Here is a 26,339-nt window from a genome sequence, read left to right as displayed (position 1 = left end):
AGTTGTTGAGCATTCGAGTGCATGTTGGGAGGTCCCTGGTTCAAATCCAGGTGCCCCTATAATTTGCTTTTAATGTATAGCGTCCCTTGGCAGTCTATACCTCGTTTGGGACTCAAGTAATGTAAAAAACATACTCAAGTGGCAGTCAGGCAACAAAAAATGTTGACATTTCAACTTAATACTTTACCTCAGGAAAGTACAGTATCAGTGGAAGGTTTTTACAGCTACTTTTGATAGAGAATTATACAGCATAAAATAACTACATGAAGGATGAATGCTTTATTCCTAACTAACTTTGATAAATAAGGGAGTATTGGGCATTAACATGGCAGAATTCAAAATTATTTGGTACAGCCATGTTTTCAACTCCGACTGATTTTGCAATTAGTCCATAAGGCATACATGCATTCAGAACATCTGAGCCCACTGACCCAAAAATCTAATATTTTACTTTCTTAGCAAAAATGTACCACGGTAAAATAGTTTTCAGAAATTATTAATATTAGTTTGGTAACAATTTGTATTTTAGTTCAGTTTTGCTTCCATAAAACAATGTCACAACTGGATTTCAATATATCCTACTCTGATTAGCACTAACTATAGTGGAACTTTAGGATGATCAAAGTTTCTTTTTGAGCATGCTCAAAGATTATACCTGCAGTATGTGAACTCTCTATTTATGCCCTGACTAATAACTCCAAAGCATTACCATAAACAAACAGACTCATCTTCGCCTCCTGCAGGACAAGAAATACAGTACAGTAACCTTTACATCAAGGCTGCAATGTGTATGTGCTCATAGTTAGAAAGAGCAGGGGGTATACCTCAGTGGTAGAGCATTCGACTGCAGATCGAGAGGTCCTTGGTTCAAATCCGGGTGACCCCTATTACTTGCTTTTAATGTATAGCATCACTTTGCAGTCTATACCTTGTTTGGGACTCAAGTAATGAAAAACATACTCAAGTTGCAGTCAGGCAACAAAAAATTTTGAAATGTCAACTTAATACTTTACCTCAGGAAAGTACAGTATCAGTGGCAGGTTTTGACTGCTACTTTTGATAGAGAATTATACAGGATAAAATCACTATACATGAAGGATGAATGCTTTATTCCTAACTAACTTTGATAAATAAGGGAGAATTGGGCATTAACATGGCAGAATTCAAAATTATTTGGTACAGCCATGTTTTCAACTCCGACTGATTTTGCAATTAGTCCATAAGGCATACATGCATTCAGAACATCTGAGCCCACTGACCTAAAAATCAAATATTTTATTTTATTACCAAAATGTATCTCGATCAGTTAGTTTTCAGAAATTATTAATATTTTTTTAGTGACAATTTGTATTTTAGTTCTCTTTGACTTCCATAAAACAATGTCACAACTGGATTTCAATATATACTACTCTGACTAGCATGAACAATAGTGGAGCTTTAGGATGATCAAAGTTTCTTTTTAAACATGCTCACAGATTATACCTACAGTATGTAAACTCTCTATTTATGCCCTGACTAATAACTCCAAAGCATTACCATAAAGAAACAGACTCATCTTCACCTCCTGCAGGACAAGAAATACAGTACAGTAACCTTTACATCATGGCTGCAATGTGTATGTGTTCATAGTTAGAAAGAGCAGGGGGTATAGCTCAGTGGTAGAGCATTCGACTGCAGATCGAGAGGTCCTTGGTTCAAATCCGGGTGCACCCTCATTACTTGCTTTTAATGTATAGCATCACTTTGCAGTCTATACCTCGTTTGGGACTCAACTAATGAAAAACATACTCAAGTGGCAGTTAGGCAACAAAAAATGTTGAAATGTCAACTTAATACTTTACCTCAGGAAAGTACAGTATCAGTGGCAGGTTTTGACTGCTACTTTTGATAGAGAATATTACAGGATAAAATCACTATACATGAAGGATGAATGCTTTATTCCTAACTAACTTTGATAAATAAGGGAGTATTGGGCATTAACATGGCAGAATTACAATTTTTTTTGGTGCAGCCATGTTTTGAACTCATACTGATTTTGCAATTAGTCCATAAGGCATACATGCATTCAGAACATCTGAGCCCACTGACCTAAAAATCAAATATTTTATTTTATTACCAAAATGTATCTCGATCAGTTAGTTTTCAGAAATTATTAATATTTTTTTAGTGACAATTTGTATTTTAGTTCTCTTTGACTTCCATAAAACAATGTCACAACTGGATTTCAATATATACTACTCTGACTAGCATGGACAATAGTGGAGCTTTAGGATGATCAAAGTTTCTTTTTAAACATGCTCACAGATTATACCTACAGTATGTAAACTCTCTATTTATGCCCTGACTAATAACTCCAAAGCTTTACCATAAAGAAACAGACTCATCTTCGCCTCCTGCAGGACAAGAAATACAGTACAGTAACCTTTACGTCAAGGCTGCAATGTGTATGGTCTTATAGTTGGAAAGACCAGGGGGTATAAATCAGTTGTTGAGCATTCGAGTGCATGTCGAGAGGTCCCTGGTTAAAATCCAGGTGCCCCCTATAATTTGCTTTTAATGTATAGCGTCCCTTGGCAGTCTATACCTCGTTTGGGACTCAAGTAATGTAAAAAACATACTCAAGTGGCAGTCAGGCAACAAAAAATGTTGAAATGTCAACTTAATACTTTACCTCAGGAAAGTACAGTATCAGTGGCAGGTTTTGACTGCTACTTTTGATAGATAATTATACAGGATAAAATCACTATACATGAAGGATGAATGCTTTATTCCTAACTAACTTTGATAAATAAGGGAGAATTGGGCATTAACATGGCAGAATTCAAAATTATTTGGTACAGCCATGTTTTCAACTCCGACTGATTTTGCAATTAGTCCATAAGGCATACATGCATTCAGAACATCTGAGCCCACTGACCCAAAAATCAGATATTTTATTTTCTTACAAAAATGTACCACGATAAAATAGTTTTCAGAAATTATTAATATTGGTTTGGTAACAATTTGTATTTTAGTTCAGTTTTGCTTCCCTAAAACAATGTCACAACTGGATTTCAATATATCATACTCTGACTAGCACTAACTATAGTGGAACTTTAGGATGATCAAATTTTCTTTTTGAGCATGTTCACAGATTATACCTGCAGTATGTGAACTCTCTATTTATGCCCTGACTAATAACTCCAAAGCATTACCATAAAGAAACAGACTCATCTTCACCTCCTGCAGGACAAGAAATACAGTACAGTAACCTTTACATCAAGGCAGCAATGTGTATGTGCTTATAGTTAGAAAGAGCAGGGGGTATAGCTCAGTGGTAGAGCATTCGACTGCAGATTGAGAGATCCCTGGTTCAAATCCGGGTGCCCCCTATTACTTGCTTTTAATGTATAGCATCACTTTGCAGTCTATACCTTGTTTGGGACTCAAGTAATGAAAAACATACTCAAGTGGCAGTCAGGCAACAAAAAATGTTGAAATGTCAACTTAATACTTTACCTCAGGAAAGTACAGTATCAGTGGCAGGTTTTGACTGCTACTTTTGATAGAGAATTATACAGGATAAAATCACTATACATGAAGGATGAATGCTTTATTCCTAACTAACTTTGATAAATAAGGGAGAATTGGGCATTAACATGGCAGAATTCAAAATTATTTGGTACAGCCATGTTTTCAACTCCGACTGATTTTGCAATTAGTCCATAAGGCATACATGCATTCAGAACATCTGAGCCCACTGACCCAAAAATCAAATATTTTATTTTCTTAGCAAAAATGTACCACGATAAAATAGTTTTCAGAAATTATTAATATTGGTTTGGTAACAATTTGTATTTTAGTTCAGTTTTGCTTCCCTAAAACAATGTCACAACTGGATTTCAATATATCATACTCTGACTAGCACTAACTATAGTGGAACTTTAGGATGATCAAAGTTTCTTTTTGAGCATGTTCACAGATTATACCTGCAGTATGTGAACTCTCTATTTATGCCCTGACTAATAACTCCAAAGCATTACCATAAAGAAACAGACTCATCTTCACCTCCTGCAGGACAAGAAATACAGTACAGTAACCTTTACATCAAGGCAGCAATGTGTATGTGCTTATAGTTAGAAAGAGCAGGGGGTATAGCTCAGTGGTAAAGCATTCGACTGCAGATTGAGAGATTCCTGGTTCAAATATGGGTGCACCCTCATTACTTGCTTTTAATGTATAGCATCACTTTGCAGTCTATACCTCGTTTGGGACTCAACTAATGAAAAACATACTCAAGTGGCAGTTAGGCAACAAAAAATGTTGAAATGTTAACTTAATACTTTACCTCAGGAAAGTACAGTATCAGTGGCAGGTTTTGACTGCTACTTTTGATAGAGAATATTACAGGATAAAATCACTATACATGAAGGATGAATGCTTTATTCCTAACTAACTTTGATAAATAAGGGAGTATTGGGCATTAACATGGCAGAATTACAATTTTTTTTGGTGCAGCCATGTTTTGAACTCATACTGATTTTGCAATTAGTCCATAAGGCATACATGCATTCAGAACATCTGAGCCCACTGACCTAAAAATCAAATATTTTATTTTATTACCAAAATGTATCTCGATCAGTTAGTTTTCAGAAATTATTAATATTTTTTTAGTGACAATTTGTATTTTAGTTCTCTTTGACTTCCATAAAACAATGTCACAACTGGATTTCAATATATACTACTCTGACTAGCATGGACAATAGTGGAGCTTTAGGATGATCAAAGTTTCTTTTTAAACATGCTCACAGATTATACCTACAGTATGTAAACTCTCTATTTATGCCCTGACTAATAACTCCAAAGCTTTACCATAAAGAAACAGACTCATCTTCGCCTCCTGCAGGACAAGAAATACAGTACAGTAACCTTTACGTCAAGGCTGCAATGTGTATGGTCTTATAGTTGGAAAGACCAGGGGGTATAAATCAGTTGTTGAGCATTCGAGTGCATGTCGAGAGGTCCCTGGTTAAAATCCAGGTGCCCCCTATAATTTGCTTTTAATGTATAGCAACCCTTTGCAGTCTTTACATCGTTTGGGACTCAAGTAATGTAAAAACATACTCAAGTGGCAGTCAGGCAACAAAAAATGTTGACATTTCAACTTAATACTTTACCTCAGGAAAGTACAGTATCAGTGGGAGGTTTTTACAGCTACTTTTGATAGAGAATTATACAGCATAAAATAACTGTACATGAAAGATGAATGCTTTAATCCTAACTAACTTTGATAAATAAGGGAGTATTGGGCATAAACATGGCAGAATTCAAAATTATTTGGTACAGCCATGTTTTCAACTCCGACTGATTTTGCAATTAGTCCATAAGGCATACATGCATTCAGAACATCTGAGCCCACTGACCCAAAAATCTAATATTTTACTTTCTTAGCAAAAATGTACCACGGTAAAATAGTTTTCAGAAATTATTAATATTAGTTTGGTAACAATTTGTATTTTAGTTCAGTTTTGCTTCCATAAAACAATGTCACAACTGGATTTCAATATATCCTACTCTGATTAGCACTAACTATAGTGGAACTTTAGGATGATCAAAGTTTCTTTTTGAGCATGCTCAAAGATTATACCTGCAGTATGTGAACTCTCTATTTATGCCCTGACTAATAACTCCAAAGCATTACCATAAACAAACAGACTCATCTTCGCCTCCTGCAGGACAAGAAATACAGTACAGTAACCTTTACATCAAGGCTACAATGTGTATGTGCTCATAGTTAAAAAGAGCAGGGGGTATAGCTCAGTGGTAGAGCATTCGACTGCAGATCGAGAGGTCCTTGGTTCAAATCCGGGTGCCCTCTATTACTCGCTTTTAATGTATAGCATCACTTTGCAGTCTATACCTCGTTTGGGACTCAACTAATGAAAAACATACTCAAGTGGCAGTTAGGCAACAAAAAATGTTGAAATGTCAACTTAATACTTTACCTCAGGAAAGTACAGTATCAGTGGCAGGTTTTGACTGCTACTTTTGATAGAGAATATTACAGGATAAAATCACTATACATGAAGGATGAATGCTTTATTCCTAACTAACTTTGATAAATAAGGGAGTATTGGGCATTAACATGGCAGAATTACAATTTTTTTTGGTGCAGCCATGTTTTGAACTCATACTGATTTTGCAATTAGTCCATAAGGCATACATGCATTCAGAACATCTGAGCCCACTGACCTAAAAATCAAATATTTTATTTTATTACCAAAATGTATCTCGATCAGTTAGTTTTCAGAAATTATTAATATTTTTTTAGTGACAATTTGTATTTTAGTTCTCTTTGACTTCCATAAAACAATGTCACAACTGGATTTCAATATATACTACTCTGACTAGCATGGACAATAGTGGAGCTTTAGGATGATCAAAGTTTCTTTTTAAACATGCTCACAGATTATACCTACAGTATGTAAACTCTCTATTTATGCCCTGACTAATAACTCCAAAGCTTTACCATAAAGAAACAGACTCATCTTCGCCTCCTGCAGGACAAGAAATACAGTACAGTAACCTTTACGTCAAGGCTGCAATGTGTATGGTCTTATAGTTGGAAAGACCAGGGGGTATAAATCAGTTGTTGAGCATTCGAGTGCATGTCGAGAGGTCCCTGGTTAAAATCCAGGTGCCCCCTATAATTTGCTTTTAATGTATAGCAACCCTTTGCAGTCTTTACATCGTTTGGGACTCAAGTAATGTAAAAACATACTCAAGTGGCAGTCAGGCAACAAAAAATGTTGACATTTCAACTTAATACTTTACCTCAGGAAAGTACAGTATCAGTGGGAGGTTTTTACAGCTACTTTTGATAGAGAATTATACAGCATAAAATAACTGTACATGAAAGATGAATGCTTTATTCCTAACTAACTTTGATAAATAAGGGAGTATTGGGCATAAACATGGCAGAATTCAAAATTATTTGGTACAGCCATGTTTTCAACTCCGACTGATTTTGCAATTAGTCCATAAGGCATACATGCATTCAGAACATCTGAGCCCACTGACCCAAAAATCTAATATTTTACTTTCTTAGCAAAAATGTACCACGGTAAAATAGTTTTCAGAAATTATTAATATTAGTTTGGTAACAATTTGTATTTTAGTTCAGTTTTGCTTCCATAAAACAATGTCACAACTGGATTTCAATATATCCTACTCTGATTAGCACTAACTATAGTGGAACTTTAGGATGATCAAAGTTTCTTTTTGAGCATGCTCAAAGATTATACCTGCAGTATGTGAACTCTCTATTTATGCCCTGACTAATAACTCCAAAGCATTACCATAAACAAACAGACTCATCTTCGCCTCCTGCAGGACAAGAAATACAGTACAGTAACCTTTACATCAAGGCTACAATGTGTATGTGCTCATAGTTAAAAAGAGCAGGGGGTATATCTCAGTGGTAGAGAATTCGACTGCAGATCGAGAGGTCCTTGGTTCAAATCCGGGTGCCCCCTATTACTCGCTTTTAATGTATAGCATCACTTTGCAGTCTATACCTTGTTTGGGACTCAAGTAATGAAAAACATACTCAAGTGGCATTCAGGCAACAAAAAATGTTGAAATGTCAACTTAATACTTTACCTCAGGAAAGTACAGTATCAGTGGCAGGTTTTGACTGCTACTTTTGATAGAGAATTATACAGGATAAAATCACTATGCATGAAGGATGAATGCTTTATTCCTAACTAACTTTGATAAATAAGGGAGAATTGGGCATTAACATGGCAGAATTCAAAATTATTTGGTACAGCCATGTTTTCAACTCCGACTGATTTTGCAATTAGTCCATAAGGCATACATGCATTCAGAACATCTGAGCCCACTGACCCAAAAATCAGATATTTTATTTTCTTAGCAAAAATGTACCACGATAAAATAGTTTTCAGAAATTATTAATATTGGTTTGGTAACAATTTGTATTTTAGTTCAGTTTTGCTTCCCTAAAACAATGTCACAACTGGATTTCAATATATCATACTCTGACTAGCACTAACTATAGTGGAACTTTAGGATGATCAAATTTTCTTTTTGAGCATGTTCACAGATTATACCTGCAGTATGTGAACTCTCTATTTATGCCCTGACTAATAACTCCAAAGCATTACCATAAAGAAACAGACTCATCTTCACCTCCTGCAGGACAAGAAATACAGTACAGTAACCTTTACATCAAGGCAGCAATGTGTATGTGCTTATAGTTAGAAAGAGCAGGGGGTATAGCTCAGTGGTAGAGCATTCGACTGCAGATTGAGAGATCCCTGGTTCAAATCCAGGTGCCCCCTATTACTTGCTTTTAATGTATAGCATCACTTTGCAGTCTATACCTTGTTTGGGACTCAAGTAATGAAAAACATACTCAAGTGGCAGTCAGGCAACAAAAAATGTTGAAATGTCAACTTAATACTTTACCTCAGGAAAGTACAGTATCAGTGGCAGGTTTTGACTGCTACTTTTGATAGAGAATTATACAGGATAAAATCACTATACATGAAGGATGAATGCTTTATTCCTAACTAACTTTGATAAATAAGGGAGAATTGGGCATTAACATGGCAGAATTCAAAATTATTTGGTACAGCCATGTTTTCAACTCCGACTGATTTTGCAATTAGTCCATAAGGCATACATGCATTCAGAACATCTGAGCCCACTGACCCAAAAATCAAATATTTTATTTTCTTAGCAAAAATGTACCACGATAAAATAGTTTTCAGAAATTATTAATATTGGTTTGGTAACAATTTGTATTTTAGTTCAGTTTTGCTTCCCTAAAACAATGTCACAACTGGATTTCAATATATCATACTCTGACTAGCACTAACTATAGTGGAACTTTAGGATGATCAAAGTTTCTTTTTGAGCATGTTCACAGATTATACCTGCAGTATGTGAACTCTCTATTTATGCCCTGACTAATAACTCCAAAGCATTACCATAAAGAAACAGACTCATCTTCACCTCCTGCAGGACAAGAAATACAGTACAGTAACCTTTACATCAAGGCAGCAATGTGTATGTGCTTATAGTTAGAAAGAGCAGGGGGTATAGCTCAGTGGTAAAGCATTCGACTGCAGATTGAGAGATTCCTGGTTCAAATCCGGGTGCACCCTCATTACTTGCTTTTAATGTATAGCATCACTTTGCAGTCTATACCTCGTTTGGGACTCAACTAATGAAAAACATACTCAAGTGGCAGTTAGGCAACAAAAAATGTTGAAATGTCAACTTAATACTTTACCTCAGGAAAGTACAGTATCAGTGGCAGGTTTTGACTGCTACTTTTGATAGAGAATATTACAGGATAAAATCACTATACATGAAGGATGAATGCTTTATTCCTAACTAACTTTGATAAATAAGGGAGTATTGGGCATTAACATGGCAGAATTACAATTTTTTTTGGTGCAGCCATGTTTTGAACTCATACTGATTTTGCAATTAGTCCATAAGGCATAAATGCATTCAGAACATCTGAGCCCACTGACCTAAAAATCAAATATTTTATTTTATTACCAAAATGTATCTCGATCAGTTAGTTTTCAGAAATTATTAATATTGGTTTAGTGACAATTTGTATTTTAGTTCTCCTTGGCTTCCATAAAACAATGTCACAACTGGATTTCAATATATACTACTCTGACTAGCATGGACAATAGTGGAGCTTTAGGATGATCAAAGTTTCTTTTTAAACATGCTCACAGATTATACCTACAGTATGTAAACTCTCTATTTATGCCCTGACTAATAACTCCAAAGCTTTACCATAAAGAAACAGACTCATCTTCGCCTCCTGCAGGACAAGAAATACAGTACAGTAACCTTTACGTCAAGGCTGCAATGTGTATGGTCTTATAGTTGGAAAGACCAGGGGGTATAAATCAGTTGTTGAGCATTCGAGTGCATGTCGAGAGGTCCCTGGTTAAAATCCAGGTGCCCCCTATAATTTGCTTTTAATGTATAGCAACCCTTTGCAGTCTTTACATCGTTTGGGACTCAAGTAATGTAAAAACATACTCAAGTGGCAGTCAGGCAACAAAAAATGTTGACATTTCAACTTAATACTTTACCTCAGGAAAGTACAGTATCAGTGGGAGGTTTTTACAGCTACTTTTGATAGAGAATTATACAGCATAAAATAACTGTACATGAAAGATGAATGCTTTATTCCTAACTAACTTTGATAAATAAGGGAGTATTGGGCATTAACATGGCAGTATTCAAAATTATTTGGTACAGCCATATTTTCAACTCCGACTGATTTTGCAATTAGTCCGTAAGGCATACATGCATTCAGAACATCTGAGCCCACTGACCCAAAAATCAAATATTTTATTTTCTTAGCAAAAATGTACCACGATAAAATAGTTTTCAGAAATTATTAATATTGGTTTGGTAACAATTTGTATTTTAGTTCAGTTTTGCTTCCATAAAACAATGTCACAACTGGATTTCAATATATCCTACTCTGGCTAGCATAACTATAGTGGAACTTTAGGATGATCAAAGTTTCTTTTTGAGCATGCTCAAAGATTATACCTGCAGTATGTGAACTCTCTATTTATGCCCTGACTAATAACTCCAAAGCATTACCATAAAGAAACAGACTCATCTTCTCCTCCTGCAGGACAAGAAATACAGTACAGTAACCTTTACATCAAGGCTGCAATGTGTATGTGCTCATAGTTAGAAAGAGCAGGGGGTATAGCTCAGTGGTAGAGCATTTGATTGCAGATCGAGAGGTCCCTGATTCAAATCCAGGTGCCCCCTATTACTTGCTTTTAATGTATAGCATCACTTTGCAGTCTATACCTTGTTTGGGACTCAAGTAATGAAAAACATACTCAAGTGGCAGTCAGGCAACAAAAAATTTTGAAATGTCAACTTAATACTTTACCTCAGGAAAGTACAGTATCAGTGGCAGGTTTTGACTGCTACTTTTGATAGAGAATTATACAGGATAAAATCACTATACATGAAGGATGAATGCTTTATTCCTAAATAACTTTGATAAATAAGGGAGTATTGGGCATTAACATGGCAGAATTACATTTTTTTTGGTGCAGCCATGTTTTGAACTCATACTGATTTTGCAATTAGTCCATAAGGCATACATGCATTCAGAACATCTGAGCCCACTGACCTAAAAATCAAATATTTTATTTTATTACCAAAATGTATCTCGATCAGTTAGTTTTCAGAAATTATTAATATTGGTTTAGTGACAATTTGTATTTTAGTTCTCTTTGGCTTCCATAAAACAATGTCACAACTGGATTTCAATATATACTACTCTGACTAGCACGAACAATAGTGGAGCTTTAGGATGATCAAAGTTTCTTTTTAAACATGCTCACAGATTATACCTACAGTATGTAAACTCTCTATTTATGCCCTGACTAATAACTCCAAAGCTTTACCATAAAGAAACAGACTCATCTTCACCTCCTGCAGGACAAGAAATACAGTACAGTAACCTTTACATCAAGGCTGCAATGTGTATGATCTTATAGTTAGAAAGACCAGGGGGTATAAATCAGTTGTTGAGCATTCGAGTGCATGTTGAGAGGTCCCTGGTTCAAATCCAGGTGCCCCCTATAATTTGCTTTTAATGTATAGCGTCCCTTGGCAGTCTATACCTCGTTTGGGACTCAAGTAATGTAAAAAACATACTCAAGTGGCAGTCAGGCAACAAAAATTTTTGACATTTCAACTTAATACTTTACCTCAGGAAAGTACAGTATCAGTGGCAGGTTTTTACAGCTACTTTTGATAGAGAATTATACAGCATAAAATAACTACATGAAGGATGAATGCTTTATTCCTAACTAACTTTGATAAATAAGGGAGTATTGGGCATTAACATGGCAGAATTCAAAATTATTTGGTACAGCCATGTTTTCAACTCCGACTGATTTTGCAATTAGTCCATAAGGCATACATGCATACAGAACATCTGAGCCCACTGACCCAAAAATCTAATATTTTACTTTCTTAGCAAAAATGTACCATGGTAAAATAGTTTTCAGAAATTATTAATATTGGTTTGGTAACAATTTGTATTTTAGTTCAGTTTTGCTTCCATAAAACAATGTCACAACTGGATTTCAATATATCCTACTCTGATTAGCACGAACAATAGTGGAGCTTTAGGATGATCAAAGTTTCTTTTTAAACATGCTCACAGATTATACCTACAGTATGTAAACTCTCTATTTATGCCCTGACTAATAACTCCAAAGCTTTACCATAAAGAAACAGACTCATCTTCACCTCCTGCAGGACAAGAAATACAGTACAGTAACCTTTACATCAAGGCTGCAATGTGTATGTGCTCACAGTTAGAAACAGCAGGGAGTATAGCTCAGTGGTAGAGCATTCGACTGCAGATCGAGAGGTCCTTGGTTCAAATCCGGATTCTCTCTATTACTTGCTTTTAATGTATAGCATCACTTTGCAGTCTATACCTTGTTTGGGACTCAAGTAATGAAAAACATACTCAAGTGGCAGTCAGGCAACAAAAAATGTTGAAATGTCAACTTAATACTTTACCTCAGGAAAGTACAGTATCAGTGGCAGGTTTTGACTGCTACTTTTGATAGAGAATTATACAGGATAAAATCACTATACATGAAGGATGAATGCTTTATTCCTAACTAACTTTGATAAATAAGGGAGAATTGGGCATTAACATGGCAGAATTCAAAATTATTTGGTACAGCCATGTTTTCAACTCCGACTGATTTTGCAATTAGTCCATAAGGCATACATGCATTCAGAACATCTGAGCCCACTGACCCAAAAATCAAATATTTTATTTTCTTAGCAAAAATCTACCACGATAAAATAGTTTTCAGAAATTATTAATATTGATTTGGTAACAATTTGTATTTTAGTTCAGTTTTGCTTCCATAAAACAATGTCACAACTGGATTTCAATATATCATACTCTGACTAGCACTAACTATAGTGGAACTTTAGGATGATCAAAGTTTCTTTTTGAGCATGTTCACAGATTATACCTGCAGTATGTGAACTCTCTATTTATGCCCTGACTAATAACTCCAAAGCATTACCATAAAGAAACAGACTCATCTTCACCTCCTGCAGAACAAGAAATACAGTACAGTAACCTTTACATCAAGGCAGCAATGTGTATGTGCTTATAGTTAGAAAGAGCAGGGGGTATAGCTCAGTGGTAGAGCATTTGACTGCAGATTGAGAGATCCCTGGTTCAAATCCGGGTGCACCCTCATTACTTGCTTTTAATGTATAGCATCACTTTGCAGTCTATACCTCGTTTGGGACTCAACTAATGAAAAACATACTCAAGTGGCAGTTAGGCGACAAAAAATGTTGAAATGTCAACTTAATACTTTACCTCAGGAAAGTACAGTATCAGTGGCAGGTTTTGACTGCTACTTTTGATAGAGAATATTATAGGATAAAATCACTATACATGAAGGATGAATGCTTTATTCCTAACTAACTTTGATAAATAAGGGAGTATTGGGCATTAACATGGCATAATTACAATTTTTTTTGGTGCAGCCATGTTTTGAACTCATACTGATTTTGCAATTAGTCCATAAGGCATACATGCATTCAGAACATCTGAGCCCACTGACCTAAAATCAAATATTTTATTTTATTACCAAAATGTATCTCGATCAGTTAGTTTTCAGAAATTATTAATATTTTTTTAGTGACAATTTGTATTTTAGTTCTCTTTGACTTCCATAAAACAATGTCACAACTGGATTTCAATATATACTACTCTGACTAGCATGGACAATAGTGGAGCTTTAGGATGATCAAAGTTTCTTTTTAAACATGCTCACAGATTATACCTACAGTATGTAAACTCTCTATTTATGCCCTGACTAATAACTCCAAAGCTTTACCATAAAGAAACAGACTCATCTTCGCCTCCTGCAGGACAAGAAATACAGTACAGTAACCTTTACGTCAAGGCTGCAATGTGTATGGTCTTATAGTTGGAAAGACCAGGGGGTATAAATCAGTTGTTGAGCATTCGAATGCATGTCGAGAGGTCCCTTGTTAAAATCCAGGTGCCCCCTATAATTTGCTTTTAATGTATAGCAACCCTTTGCAGTCTTTACATCGTTTGGGACTCAAGTAATGTAAAAACATACTCAAGTGGCAGTCAGGCAACAAAAAATGTTGACATTTCAACTTAATACTTTACCTCAGGAAAGTACAGTATCAGTGGGAGGTTTTTACAGCTACTTTTGATAGAGAATTATACAGCATAAAATAACTGTACATGAAAGATGAATGCTTTATTCCTAACTAACTTTGATAAATAAGGGAGTATTGGGCATAAACATGGCAGTATTGAAAATTATTTGGTACAGCCATATTTTCAACTCCGACTGATTTTGCAATTAGTCCGTAAGGCATACATGCATTCAGAACATCTGAGCCCACTGACCCAAAAATCAAATATTTTATTTTCTTAGCAAAAATGTACCACGATAAAATAGTTTTCAGAAATTATTAATATTGGTTTGGTAACAATTTGTATTTTAGTTCAGTTTTGCTTCCATAAAACAATGTCACAACTGGATTTCAATATATCCTACTCTGGCTAGCATAACTATAGTGGAACTTTAGGATGATCAAAGTTTCTTTTTGAGCATGCTCAAAGATTATACCTGCAGTATGTGAACTCTCTATTTATGCCCTGACTAATAACTCCAAAGCATTACCATAAAGAAACAGACTCATCTTCGCCTCCTGCAGGACAAGAAATACAGTACAGTAACCTTTACATCAAGGCTACAATGTGTATGTGCTCATAGTTAAAAAGAGCAGGGGGTATAGCTCAGTGGTAGAGCATTCGACTGCAGATCGAGAGGTCCTTGGTTCAAATCCGGGTGCCCCCTATTACTCGCTTTTAATGTATAGCATCACTTTGCAGTCTATACCTTGTTTGGGACTCAAGTAATGAAAAACATACTCAAGTGGCATTCAGGCAACAAAAAATGTTGAAATGTCAACTTAATACTTTACCTCAGGAAAGTACAGTATCAGTGGCAGGTTTTGACTGCTACTTTTGATAGAGAATTATAGAGGATAAAATCACTATACATGAAGGATGAATGCTTTATTCCTAACTAACTTTGATAAATAAGGGAGAATTGGGCATTAACATGGCAGAATTCAAAATTATTTGGTACAGCCATGTTTTCAACTCCGACTGATTTTGCAATTAGTCCATAAGGCATACATGCATTCAGAACATCTGAGCCCACTGACCCAAAAATCAAATATTTTATTTTCTTAGCAAAAATCTACCACGATAAAATAGTTTTCAGAAATTATTAATATTGGTTTGGTAACAATTTGTATTTTAGTTCAGTTTTACTTCCCTAAAACAATGTCACAACTGGATTTCAATATATCATACTCTGACTAGCACTAACTATAGTGGAACTTTAGGATGATCAAAGTTTCTTTTTGAGCATGTTCACAGATTATACCTGCAGTATGTGAACTCTCTATTTATGCCCTGACTAATAACTCCAAAGCATTACCATAAAGAAACAGACTCATCTTCACCTCCTGCAGGACAAGAAATACAGTACAGTAACCTTTACATCAAGGCAGCAATGTGTATGTGCTTATAGTTAGAAAGAGCAGGGGGTATAGCTCAGTGGTAGAGCATTCGACTGCAGATTGAAAGATTCCTGGTTCAAATCCGGGTGCACCCTCATTACTTGCTTTTAATGTATAGCATCACTTTGCAGTCTATACCTCGTTTGGGACTCAACTAATGAAAAACATACTCAAGTGGCAGTCAGGCAACAAAAAATGTTGAAATGTCAACTTAATACTTTACCTCAGGAAAGTACAGTATCAGTGGCAGGTTTTGACTGCTACTTTTGATAGAGAATATTACAGGATAAAATCACTATACATGAAGGATGAATGCTTTATTCCTAACTAACTTTGATAAATAAGGGAGTATTGGGCATTAACATGGCAGAATTACAATTTTTTTTGGTGCAGCCATGTTTTGAACTCATACTGATTTTGCAATTAGTCCATAAGGCATACATGCATTCAGAACATCTGAGCCCACTGACCTAAAAATCAAATATTTTATTTTATTACCAAAATGTATCTCGATCAGTTAGTTTTCAGAAATTATTAATATTTTTTTAGTGACAATTTGTATTTTAGTTCTCTTTGACTTCCATAAAACAATGTCACAACTGGATTTCAATATATACTACTCTGACTAGCATGGACAATAGTGGAGCTTTAGGATGATCAAAGTTTCTTTTTAAACATGCTCACAGATTATACCTACAGTATGTAAACTCTCTATTTATGCCCTGACTAATAACTCCAAAGCTTTACCATAAAGAAACAGACTCATCTTCGCCTCCTGCAGGACAAGAAATACAGTACAGTAACCTTTACGTCAAGGCTGCAATGTGTATGGTCTTATAGTTGGAAAGACCAGGGGGTATAAATCAGTTGTTGAGCATTCGAGTGCATGTCGAGAGGTCCCTGGTTAAAATCCAGGTGCCCCCTATAATTTGCTTTTAATGTATAGCAACCCTTTGCAGTCTTTACATCGTTTGGGACTCAAGTAATGTAAAAACATACTCAAGTGGCAGTCAGGCAACAAAAAATGTTGACATTTCAACTTAATACTTTACCTCAGGAAAGTACAGTATCAGTGGGAGGTTTTTACAGCTACTTTTGATAGAGAATTATACAGCATAAAATAACTGTACATGAAAGATGAATGCTTTATTCCTAACTAACTTTGATAAATAAGGGAGTATTGGGCATAAACATGGCAGTATTCAAAATTATTTGGTACAGCCATATTTTCAACTCCGACTGATTTTGCAATTAGTCCGTAAGGCATACATGCATTCAGAAAATCTGAGCCCACTGACCCAAAAATCAAATATTTTATTTTCTTAGCAAAAATGTACCACGATAAAATAGTTTTCAGAAATTATTAATATTGGTTTGGTAACAATTTGTATTTTAGTTCAGTTTTGCTTCCATAAAACAATGTCACAACTGGATTTCAATATATCCTACTCTGGCTAGCATAACTATAGTGGAACTTTAGGATGATCAAAGTTTCTTTTTGAGCATGCTCAAAGATTATACCTGCAGTATGTGAACTCTCTATTTATGCCCTGACTAATAACTCCAAAGCATTACCATAAAGAAACAGACTCATCTCCTCCTGCAGGACAAGAAATACAGTACAGTAACCTTTACATCAAGGCTGCAATGTGTATGTGCTCATAGTTAGAAAGAGCAGGGGGTATAGCTCAGTGGTAGAGCATTTGACTGCAGATCGAGAGGTCCCTGATTCAAATCCAGGTGCCCCCTATTACTTGCTTTTAATGTATAGCATCACTTTGCAGTCTATACCTTGTTTGGGACTCAAGTAATGAAAAACATACTCAAGTGGCAGTCAGGCAACAAAAAATTTTGAAATGTCAACTTAATACTTTACCTCAGGAAAGTACAGTATCAGTGGCAGGTTTTGACTGCTACTTTTGATAGAGAATTATACAGGATAAAATCACTATACATGAAGGATGAATGCTTTATTCCTAAATAACTGATAAATAAGGGAGTATTGGGCATTAACATGGCAGAATTACATTTTTTTTGGTGCAGCCATGTTTTGAACTCATACTGATTTTGCAATTAGTCCATAAGGCATACATGCATTCAGAACATCTGAGCCCACTGACCTAAAAATCAAATATTTTATTTTATTACCAAAATGTATCTCGATCAGTTAGTTTTCAGAAAGTATTAATATTGGTTTAGTGACAATTTGTATTTTAGTTCTCTTTGGCTTCCATAAAACAATGTCACAACTGGATTTCAATATATACTACTCTGACTAGCACGAACAATAGTGGAGCTTTAGGATGATCAAAGTTTCTTTTTAAACATGCTCACAGATTATACCTACAGTATGTAAACTCTCTATTTATGCCCTGACTAATAACTCCAAAGCTTTACCATAAAGAAACAGACTCATCTTCACCTCCTGCAGGACAAGAAATACAGTACAGTAACCTTTACATCAAGGCTGCAATGTGTATGACCTTATAGTTAGAAAGACCAGGGGGTATAAATCAGTTGTTGAGCATTCGAGTGCATGTTGAGAGGTCCCTGGTTCAAATCCAGGTGCACCCTATAATTTGCTTTTAATGTATAGCGTCCCTTGGCAGTCTATACCTCGTTTGGGACTCAAGTAATGTAAAAAACATACTCAAGTGGCAGTCAGGCAACAAAAATTTTTGACATTTCAACTTAATACTTTACCTCAGGAAAGTACAGTATCAGTGGCAGGTTTTTACAGCTACTTTTGATAGAGAATTATACAGCATAAAATAACTACATGAAGGATGAATGCTTTATTCCTAACTAACTTTGATAAATAAGGGAGTATTGGGCATTAACATGGCAGAATTCAAAATTATTTGGTACAGCCATGTTTTCAACTCCGACTGATTTTGCAATTAGTCCATAAGGCATACATGCATACAGAACATCTGAGCCCACTGACCCAAAAATCTAATATTTTACTTTCTTAGCAAAAATGTACCATGGTAAAATAGTTTTCAGAAATTATTAATATTGGTTTGGTAACAATTTGTATTTTAGTTCAGTTTTGCTTCCATAAAACAATGTCACAACTGGATTTCAATATATCCTACTCTGATTAGCACGAACAATAGTGGAGCTTTAGGATGATCAAAGTTTCTTTTTAAACATGCTCACAGATTATACCTACAGTATGTAAACTCTCTATTTATGCCCTGACTAATAACTCCAAAGCTTTACCATAAAGAAACAGACTCATCTTCACCTCCTGCAGGACAAGAAATACAGTACAGTAACCTTTACATCAATTCTGCAATGTGTATGTGCTCATAGTTAGAAAGAGCAGGGGGTATAGCTCAGTGGTAGAGCATTTGACTGCAGATCGAGAGGTCCTTGGTTCAAATCCGGCTGTCCCCTATTACTTGCTTTTAATGTATAGCATCACTTTGCAGTCTATATCTTGTTTGGGACTCAAGTAATGAAAAACATACTCAAGTGGCAGTCAGGCAACAAAAAATGTTGAAATGTCAACTTAATACTTTACCTCAGGAAAGTACAGTATCAGTGGCAGGTTTTGACTGCTACTTTTGATAGAGAATTATACAGGATAAAATCACTATACATGAAGGATGAATGCTTTATTCCTAACTAACTTTGATAAATAAGGGAGAATTGGGCATTAACATGGCAGAATTCAAAATTATTTGGTACAGCCATGTTTTCAACTCCGACTGATTTTGCAATTAGTCCATAAGGCATACATGCATTCAGAACATCTGAGCCCACTGACCCAAAAATCAAATATTTTATTTTCTTAGCAAAAATCTACCACGATAAAATAGTTTTCAGAAATTATTAATATTGATTTGGTAACAATTTGTATTTTAGTTCAGTTTTGCTTCCATAAAACAATGTCACAACTGGATTTCAATATATCATACTCTGACTAGCACTAACTATAGTGGAACTTTAGGATGATCAAAGTTTCTTTTTGAGCATGTTCACAGATTATACCTGCAGTATGTGAACTCTCTATTTATGCCCTGACTAATAACTCCAAAGCATTACCATAAAGAAACAGACTCATCTTCACCTCCTGCAGGACAAGAAATACAGTACAGTAACCTTTACATCAAGGCAGCAATGTGTATGTGCTTATAGTTAGAAAGAGCAGGGGGTATAGCTCAGTGGTAGAGCATTCGACTGCAGATTGAAAGATTCCTGGTTCAAATCCGGGTGCACCCTCATTACTTGCTTTTAATGTATAGCATCACTTTGCAGTCTATACCTCGTTTGGGACTCAACTAATGAAAAACATACTCAAGTGGCAGTCAGGCAACAAAAAATGTTGAAATGTCAACTTAATACTTTACCTCAGGAAAGTACAGTATCAGTGGCAGGTTTTGACTGCTACTTTTGATAGAGAATATTACAGGATAAAATCACTATACATGAAGGATGAATGCTTTATTCCTAACTAACTTTGATAAATAAGGGAGTATTGGGCATTAACATGGCAGAATTACAATTTTTTTTGGTGCAGCCATGTTTTGAACTCATACTGATTTTGCAATTAGTCCATAAGGCATACATGCATTCAGAACATCTGAGCCCACTGACCTAAAAATCAAATATTTTATTTTATTACCAAAATGTATCTCGATCAGTTAGTTTTCAGAAATTATTAATATTTTTTTAGTGACAATTTGTATTTTAGTTCTCTTTGACTTCCATAAAACAATGTCACAACTGGATTTCAATATATACTACTCTGACTAGCATGGACAATAGTGGAGCTTTAGGATGATCAAAGTTTCTTTTTAAACATGCTCACAGATTATACCTACAGTATGTAAACTCTCTATTTATGCCCTGACTAATAACTCCAAAGCTTTACCATAAAGAAACAGACTCATCTTCGCCTCCTGCAGGACAAGAAATACAGTACAGTAACCTTTACGTCAAGGCTGCAATGTGTATGGTCTTATAGTTGGAAAGACCAGGGGGTATAAATCAGTTGTTGAGCATTCGAGTGCATGTCGAGAGGTCCCTGGTTAAAATCCAGGTGCCCCCTATAATTTGCTTTTAATGTATAGCAACCCTTTGCAGTCTTTACATCGTTTGGGACTCAAGTAATGTAAAAACATACTCAAGTGGCAGTCAGGCAACAAAAAATGTTGACATTTCAACTTAATACTTTACCTCAGGAAAGTACAGTATCAGTGGGAGGTTTTTACAGCTACTTTTGATAGAGAATTATACAGCATAAAATAACTGTACATGAAAGATGAATGCTTTATTCCTAACTAACTTTGATAAATAAGGGAGTATTGGGCATAAACATGGCAGTATTCAAAATTATTTGGTACAGCCATATTTTCAACTCCGACTGATTTTGCAATTAGTCCGTAAGGCATACATGCATTCAGATAATCTGAGCCCACTGACCCAAAAATCAAATATTTTATTTTCTTAGCAAAAATGTACCACGATAAAATAGTTTTCAGAAATTATTAATATTGGTTTGGTAACAATTTGTATTTTAGTTCAGTTTTGCTTCCATAAAACAATGTCACAACTGGATTTCAATATATCCTACTCTGGCTAGCATAACTATAGTGGAACTTTAGGATGATCAAAGTTTCTTTTTGAGCATGCTCAAAGATTATACCTGCAGTATGTGAACTCTCTATTTATGCCCTGACTAATAACTCCAAAGCATTACCATAAAGAAACAGACTCATCTCCTCCTGCAGGACAAGAAATACAGTACAGTAACCTTTACATCAAGGCTGCAATGTGTATGTGCTCATAGTTAGAAAGAGCAGGGGGTATAGCTCAGTGGTAGAGCATTCGAGTGCAGATCGAGAGGTCCCTGATTCAAATCCAGGTGCCCCCTATTACTTGCTTTTAATGTATAGCATCACTTTGCAGTCTATACCTTGTTTGGGACTCAAGTAATGAAAAACATACTCAAGTGGCAGTCAGGCAACAAAAAATTTTGAAATGTCAACTTAATACTTTACCTCAGGAAAGTACAGTATCAGTGGCAGGTTTTGACTGCTACTTTTGATAGAGAATTATACAGGATAAAATCACTATACATGAAGGATGAATGCTTTATTCCTAAATAACTGATAAATAAGGGAGTATTGGGCATTAACATGGCAGAATTACATTTTTTTTGGTGCAGCCATGTTTTGAACTCATACTGATTTTGCAATTAGTCCATAAGGCATACATGCATTCAGAACATCTGAGCCCACTGACCTAAAAATCAAATATTTTATTTTATTACCAAAATGTATCTCGATCAGTTAGTTTTCAGAAATTATTAATATTGGTTTAGTGACAATTTGTATTTTAGTTCTCTTTGGCTTCCATAAAACAATGTCACAACTGGATTTCAATATATACTACTCTGACTAGCACGAACAATAGTGGAGCTTTAGGATGATCAAAGTTTCTTTTTAAACATGCTCACAGATTATACCTACAGTATGTAAACTCTCTATTTATGCCCTGACTAATAACTCCAAAGCTTTACCATAAAGAAACAGACTCATCTTCACCTCCTGCAGGACAAGAAATACAGTACAGTAACCTTTACATCAAGGCTGCAATGTGTATGACCTTATAGTTAGAAAGACCAGGGGGTATAAATCAGTTGTTGAGCATTCGAGTGCATGTTGAGAGGTCCCTGGTTCAAATCCAGGTGCCCCCTATAATTTGCTTTTAATGTATAGCGTCCCTTGGCAGTCTATACCTCGTTTGGGACTCAAGTAATGTAAAAAACATACTCAAGTGGCAGTCAGGCAACAAAAAATTTTGACATTTCAACTTAATACTTTACCTCAGGAAAGTACAGTATCAGTGGCAGGTTTTTACAGCTACTTTTGATAGAGAATTATACAGCATAAAATAACTACATGAAGGATGAATGCTTTATTCCTAACTAACTTTGATAAATAAGGGAGTATTGGGCATTAACATGGCAGAATTCAAAATTATTTGGTACAGCCATGTTTTCAACTCCGACTGATTTTGCAATTAGTCCATAAGGCATACATGCATACAGAACATCTGAGCCCACTGACCCAAAAATCTAATATTTTACTTTCTTAGCAAAAATGTACCATGGTAAAATAGTTTTCAGAAATTATTAATATTGGTTTGGTAACAATTTGTATTTTAGTTCAGTTTTGCTTCCATAAAACAATGTCACAACTGGATTTCAATATATCCTACTCTGATTAGCACGAACAATAGTGGAGCTTTAGGATGATCAAAGTTTCTTTTTAAACATGCTCACAGATTATACCTACAGTATGTAAACTCTCTATTTATGCCCTGACTAATAACTCCAAAGCTTTACCATAAAGAAACAGACTCATCTTCACCTCCTGCAGGACAAGAAATACAGTACAGTAACCTTTACATCAAGGCTGCAATGTGTATGTGCTCATAGTTAGAAAGAGCAGGGGGTATAGCTCAGTGGTAGAGCATTCGACTGCAGATCGAGAGGTCCTTGGTTCAAATCCGGCTGCCCCCTATTACTTGCTTTTAATGTATAGCATCACTTTGCAGTCTATACCTCGTTTGGGACTCAACTAATGAAAAACATACTCAAGTGGCAGTTAGGCAACAAAAAATGTTGAAATGTCAACTTAATACTTTACCTCAGGAAAGTACAGTATCAGTGGCAGGTTTTGACTGCTACTTTTGATAGAGAATTATACAGGATAAAATCACTATACATGAAGGATGAATGCTTTATTCCTAACTAACTTTGATAAATAAGGGAGAATTGGGCATTAACATGGCAGAATTCAAAATTATTTGGTACAGCCATGTTTTCAACTCCGACTGATTTTGCAATTAGTCCATAAGGCATACATGCATTCAGAACATCTGAGCCCACTGACCCAAAAATCAAATATTTTATTTTCTTAGCAAAAATCTACCACGATAAAATAGTTTTCAGAAATTATTAATATTGATTTGGTAACAATTTGTATTTTAGTTCAGTTTTGCTTCCATAAAACAATGTCACAACTGGATTTCAATATATCATACTCTGACTAGCACTAACTATAGTGGAACTTTAGGATGATCAAAGTTTCTTTTTGAGCATGTTCACAGATTATACCTGCAGTATGTGAACTCTCTATTTATGCCCTGACTCCAAAGCATTACCATAAAGAAGCAGACTCATCTTCACCTCCTGCAGGACAAGAAATACAGTACAGTAACCTTTACATCAAAGCAGCAATGTGTATGTGCTTATAGTTAGAAAGAGCAGGGGGTATAGCTCAGTGGTAGAGCATTTGACTGCAGATTGAGAGATCCCTGGTTCAAATCCGGGTGCACCCTCATTACTTGCTTTCAATGTATAGCATCACTTTGCAGTCTATACCTCGTTTGGGACTCAACTAATGAATAACATACTCAAGTGGCAGTTAGGCAACAAAAAATGTTGAAATGTCAACTTAATACTTTACCTCAGGAAAGTACAGTATCAGTGGCAGGTTTTGACTGCTACTTTTGATAGAGAATATTACAGGATAAAATCACTATACATGAAGGATGAATGCTTTATTCCTAACTAACTTTGATAAATAAGGGAGTATTGGGCATTAACATGGCAGAATTACAATTTTTTTTGGTGCAGCCATGTTTTGAACTCATACTGATTTTGCAATTAGTCCATAAGGCATACATGCATTCAGAACATCTGAGCCCACTGACCTAAAATCAAATATTTTATTTTATTACCAAAATGTATCTCGATCAGTTAGTTTTCAGAAATTATTAATATTTTTTTAGTGACAATTTGTATTTTAGTTCTCTTTGACTTCCATAAAACAATGTCACAACTGGATTTCAATATATACTACTCTGACTAGCATGGACAATAGTGGAGCTTTTGGATGATCAAAGTTTCTTTTTAAACATGCTCACAGATTATACCTACAGTATGTAAACTCTCTATTTATGCCCTGACTAATAACTCCAAAGCTTTACCATAAAGAAACAGACTCATCTTCGCCTCCTGCAGGACAAGAAATACAGTACAGTAACCTTTACGTCAAGGCTGCAATGTGTATGGTCTTATAGTTGGAAAGACCAGGGGGTATAAATCAGTTGTTGAGCATTCGAATGCATGTCGAGAGGTCCCTTGTTAAAATCCAGGTGCCCCCTATAATTTGCTTTTAATGTATAGCAACCCTTTGCAGTCTTTACATCGTTTGGGACTCAAGTAATGTAAAAACATACTCAAGTGGCAGTCAGGCAACAAAAAATGTTGACATTTCAACTTAATACTTTACCTCAGGAAAGTACAGTATCAGTGGGAGGTTTTTACAGCTACTTTTGATAGAGAATTATACAGCATAAAATAACTGTACATGAAAGATGAATGCTTTATTCCTAACTAACTTTGATAAATAAGGGAGTATTGGGCATAAACATGGCAGTATTCAAAATTATTTGGTACAGCCATATTTTCAACTCCGACTGATTTTGCAATTAGTCCGTAAGGCATACATGCATTCAGAACATCTGAGCCCACTGACCCAAAAATCAAATATTTTATTTTCTTAGCAAAAATGTACCACGATAAAATAGTTTTCAGAAATTATTAATATTGGTTTGGTAACAATTTGTATTTTAGTTCAGTTTTGCTTCCATAAAACAATGTCACAACTGGATTTCAATATATCCTACTCTGGCTAGCATAACTATAGTGGAACTTTAGGATGATCAAAGTTTCTTTTTGAGCATGCTCAAAGATTATACCTGCAGTATGTGAACTCTCTATTTATGCCCTGACTAATAACTCCAAAGCATTACCATAAAGAAACAGACTCATCTTCACCTCCTGCAGGACAAGAAATACAGTACAGTAACCTTTACATCAAGGCTGCAATGTGTATGTGCTCATAGTTAGAAAGAGCAGGGGGTATAGCTCAGTGGTAGAGAATTCGACTGCAGATCGAGAGGTCCCTGGTTCAAATCCGGGTGCCCCCTCATTACTTGCTTTTAATGTATAGCATCACTTTGCAGTCTATACCTTGTTTGGGACTCAAGTAATGAAAAACATACTCAAGTGGCAGTCAGGCAACAAAAAATGTTGAAATGTCAACTTAATACTTTACCTCAGGAAAGTACAGTATCAGTGGCAGGTTTTGACTGCTACTTTTGATAGAGAATTATACAGGATAAAATCACTATACATGAAGGATGAATGCTTTATTCCTAAATAACTGATAAATAAGGGAGTATTGGGCATTAACATGGCAGAATTACATTTTTTTTGGTGCAGCCATGTTTTGAACTCATACTGATTTTGCAATTAGTCCATAAGGCATACATGCATTCAGAACATCTGAGCCCACTGACCTAAAAATCAAATATTTTATTTTATTACCAAAATGTATCTCGATCAGTTAGTTTTCAGAAATTATTAATATTGGTTTAGTGACAATTTGTATTTTAGTTCTCTTTGGCTTCCATAAAACAATGTCACAACTGGATTTCAATATATACTACTCTGACTAGCACGAACAATAGTGGAGCTTTAGGATGATCAAAGTTTCTTTTTAAACATGCTCACAGATTATACCTACAGTATGTAAACTCTCCATTTATGCCCT

At 35.4% G+C, this 26,339-nt stretch overlaps 19 non-coding genes across 19 annotated transcripts; all 19 read left to right on the top strand.

The window, feature by feature from the left end:
* The first annotated feature begins 814 nt into the window (after positions 1-814).
* Positions 815-886, top strand: TRNAC-GCA (transfer RNA cysteine (anticodon GCA)). The gene has a single exon. It is a non-coding gene; the product is annotated as a tRNA-Cys (tRNA).
* Positions 887-1,641: 755 nt separating this feature from the next.
* TRNAC-GCA (transfer RNA cysteine (anticodon GCA)) lies at positions 1,642-1,713 on the top strand. The gene has a single exon. It is a non-coding gene; the product is annotated as a tRNA-Cys (tRNA).
* A 1,586-nt stretch (positions 1,714-3,299) lies between these two features.
* TRNAC-GCA (transfer RNA cysteine (anticodon GCA)) lies at positions 3,300-3,371 on the top strand. The gene has a single exon. It is a non-coding gene; the product is annotated as a tRNA-Cys (tRNA).
* A 2,414-nt stretch (positions 3,372-5,785) lies between these two features.
* TRNAC-GCA (transfer RNA cysteine (anticodon GCA)) lies at positions 5,786-5,857 on the top strand. Its single transcript has one exon. It is a non-coding gene; the product is annotated as a tRNA-Cys (tRNA).
* A 1,585-nt stretch (positions 5,858-7,442) lies between these two features.
* On the top strand, positions 7,443-7,514 carry TRNAC-GCA (transfer RNA cysteine (anticodon GCA)). Its single transcript has one exon. It is a non-coding gene; the product is annotated as a tRNA-Cys (tRNA).
* Positions 7,515-8,270: 756 nt separating this feature from the next.
* On the top strand, positions 8,271-8,342 carry TRNAC-GCA (transfer RNA cysteine (anticodon GCA)). The gene has a single exon. It is a non-coding gene; the product is annotated as a tRNA-Cys (tRNA).
* A 756-nt stretch (positions 8,343-9,098) lies between these two features.
* TRNAC-GCA (transfer RNA cysteine (anticodon GCA)) lies at positions 9,099-9,170 on the top strand. Its single transcript has one exon. It is a non-coding gene; the product is annotated as a tRNA-Cys (tRNA).
* Positions 9,171-10,755: 1,585 nt separating this feature from the next.
* On the top strand, positions 10,756-10,827 carry TRNAC-GCA (transfer RNA cysteine (anticodon GCA)). Its single transcript has one exon. It is a non-coding gene; the product is annotated as a tRNA-Cys (tRNA).
* Positions 10,828-12,410: 1,583 nt separating this feature from the next.
* Positions 12,411-12,482, top strand: TRNAC-GCA (transfer RNA cysteine (anticodon GCA)). The gene has a single exon. It is a non-coding gene; the product is annotated as a tRNA-Cys (tRNA).
* A 756-nt stretch (positions 12,483-13,238) lies between these two features.
* On the top strand, positions 13,239-13,310 carry TRNAC-GCA (transfer RNA cysteine (anticodon GCA)). Its single transcript has one exon. It is a non-coding gene; the product is annotated as a tRNA-Cys (tRNA).
* A 1,584-nt stretch (positions 13,311-14,894) lies between these two features.
* Positions 14,895-14,966, top strand: TRNAC-GCA (transfer RNA cysteine (anticodon GCA)). Its single transcript has one exon. It is a non-coding gene; the product is annotated as a tRNA-Cys (tRNA).
* A 756-nt stretch (positions 14,967-15,722) lies between these two features.
* TRNAC-GCA (transfer RNA cysteine (anticodon GCA)) lies at positions 15,723-15,794 on the top strand. The gene has a single exon. It is a non-coding gene; the product is annotated as a tRNA-Cys (tRNA).
* A 1,582-nt stretch (positions 15,795-17,376) lies between these two features.
* On the top strand, positions 17,377-17,448 carry TRNAC-GCA (transfer RNA cysteine (anticodon GCA)). The gene has a single exon. It is a non-coding gene; the product is annotated as a tRNA-Cys (tRNA).
* Positions 17,449-19,029: 1,581 nt separating this feature from the next.
* TRNAC-GCA (transfer RNA cysteine (anticodon GCA)) lies at positions 19,030-19,101 on the top strand. The gene has a single exon. It is a non-coding gene; the product is annotated as a tRNA-Cys (tRNA).
* A 756-nt stretch (positions 19,102-19,857) lies between these two features.
* Positions 19,858-19,929, top strand: TRNAC-GCA (transfer RNA cysteine (anticodon GCA)). Its single transcript has one exon. It is a non-coding gene; the product is annotated as a tRNA-Cys (tRNA).
* A 1,582-nt stretch (positions 19,930-21,511) lies between these two features.
* On the top strand, positions 21,512-21,583 carry TRNAC-GCA (transfer RNA cysteine (anticodon GCA)). The gene has a single exon. It is a non-coding gene; the product is annotated as a tRNA-Cys (tRNA).
* Positions 21,584-23,164: 1,581 nt separating this feature from the next.
* Positions 23,165-23,236, top strand: TRNAC-GCA (transfer RNA cysteine (anticodon GCA)). The gene has a single exon. It is a non-coding gene; the product is annotated as a tRNA-Cys (tRNA).
* A 749-nt stretch (positions 23,237-23,985) lies between these two features.
* On the top strand, positions 23,986-24,057 carry TRNAC-GCA (transfer RNA cysteine (anticodon GCA)). Its single transcript has one exon. It is a non-coding gene; the product is annotated as a tRNA-Cys (tRNA).
* A 1,584-nt stretch (positions 24,058-25,641) lies between these two features.
* Positions 25,642-25,713, top strand: TRNAC-GCA (transfer RNA cysteine (anticodon GCA)). The gene has a single exon. It is a non-coding gene; the product is annotated as a tRNA-Cys (tRNA).
* The last annotated feature ends 626 nt before the right edge of the window (positions 25,714-26,339 follow it).

The sequence above is a fragment of the Pseudophryne corroboree genome, chromosome 1 (assembly GCF_028390025.1).
Source record: "Pseudophryne corroboree isolate aPseCor3 chromosome 1, aPseCor3.hap2, whole genome shotgun sequence".
NCBI lineage: Eukaryota > Metazoa > Chordata > Amphibia > Anura > Myobatrachidae > Pseudophryne > Pseudophryne corroboree.
The sequence above is the reverse complement of the archived record's forward strand: the minus strand, read 5'-3'. Positions and strand labels throughout refer to the sequence as shown.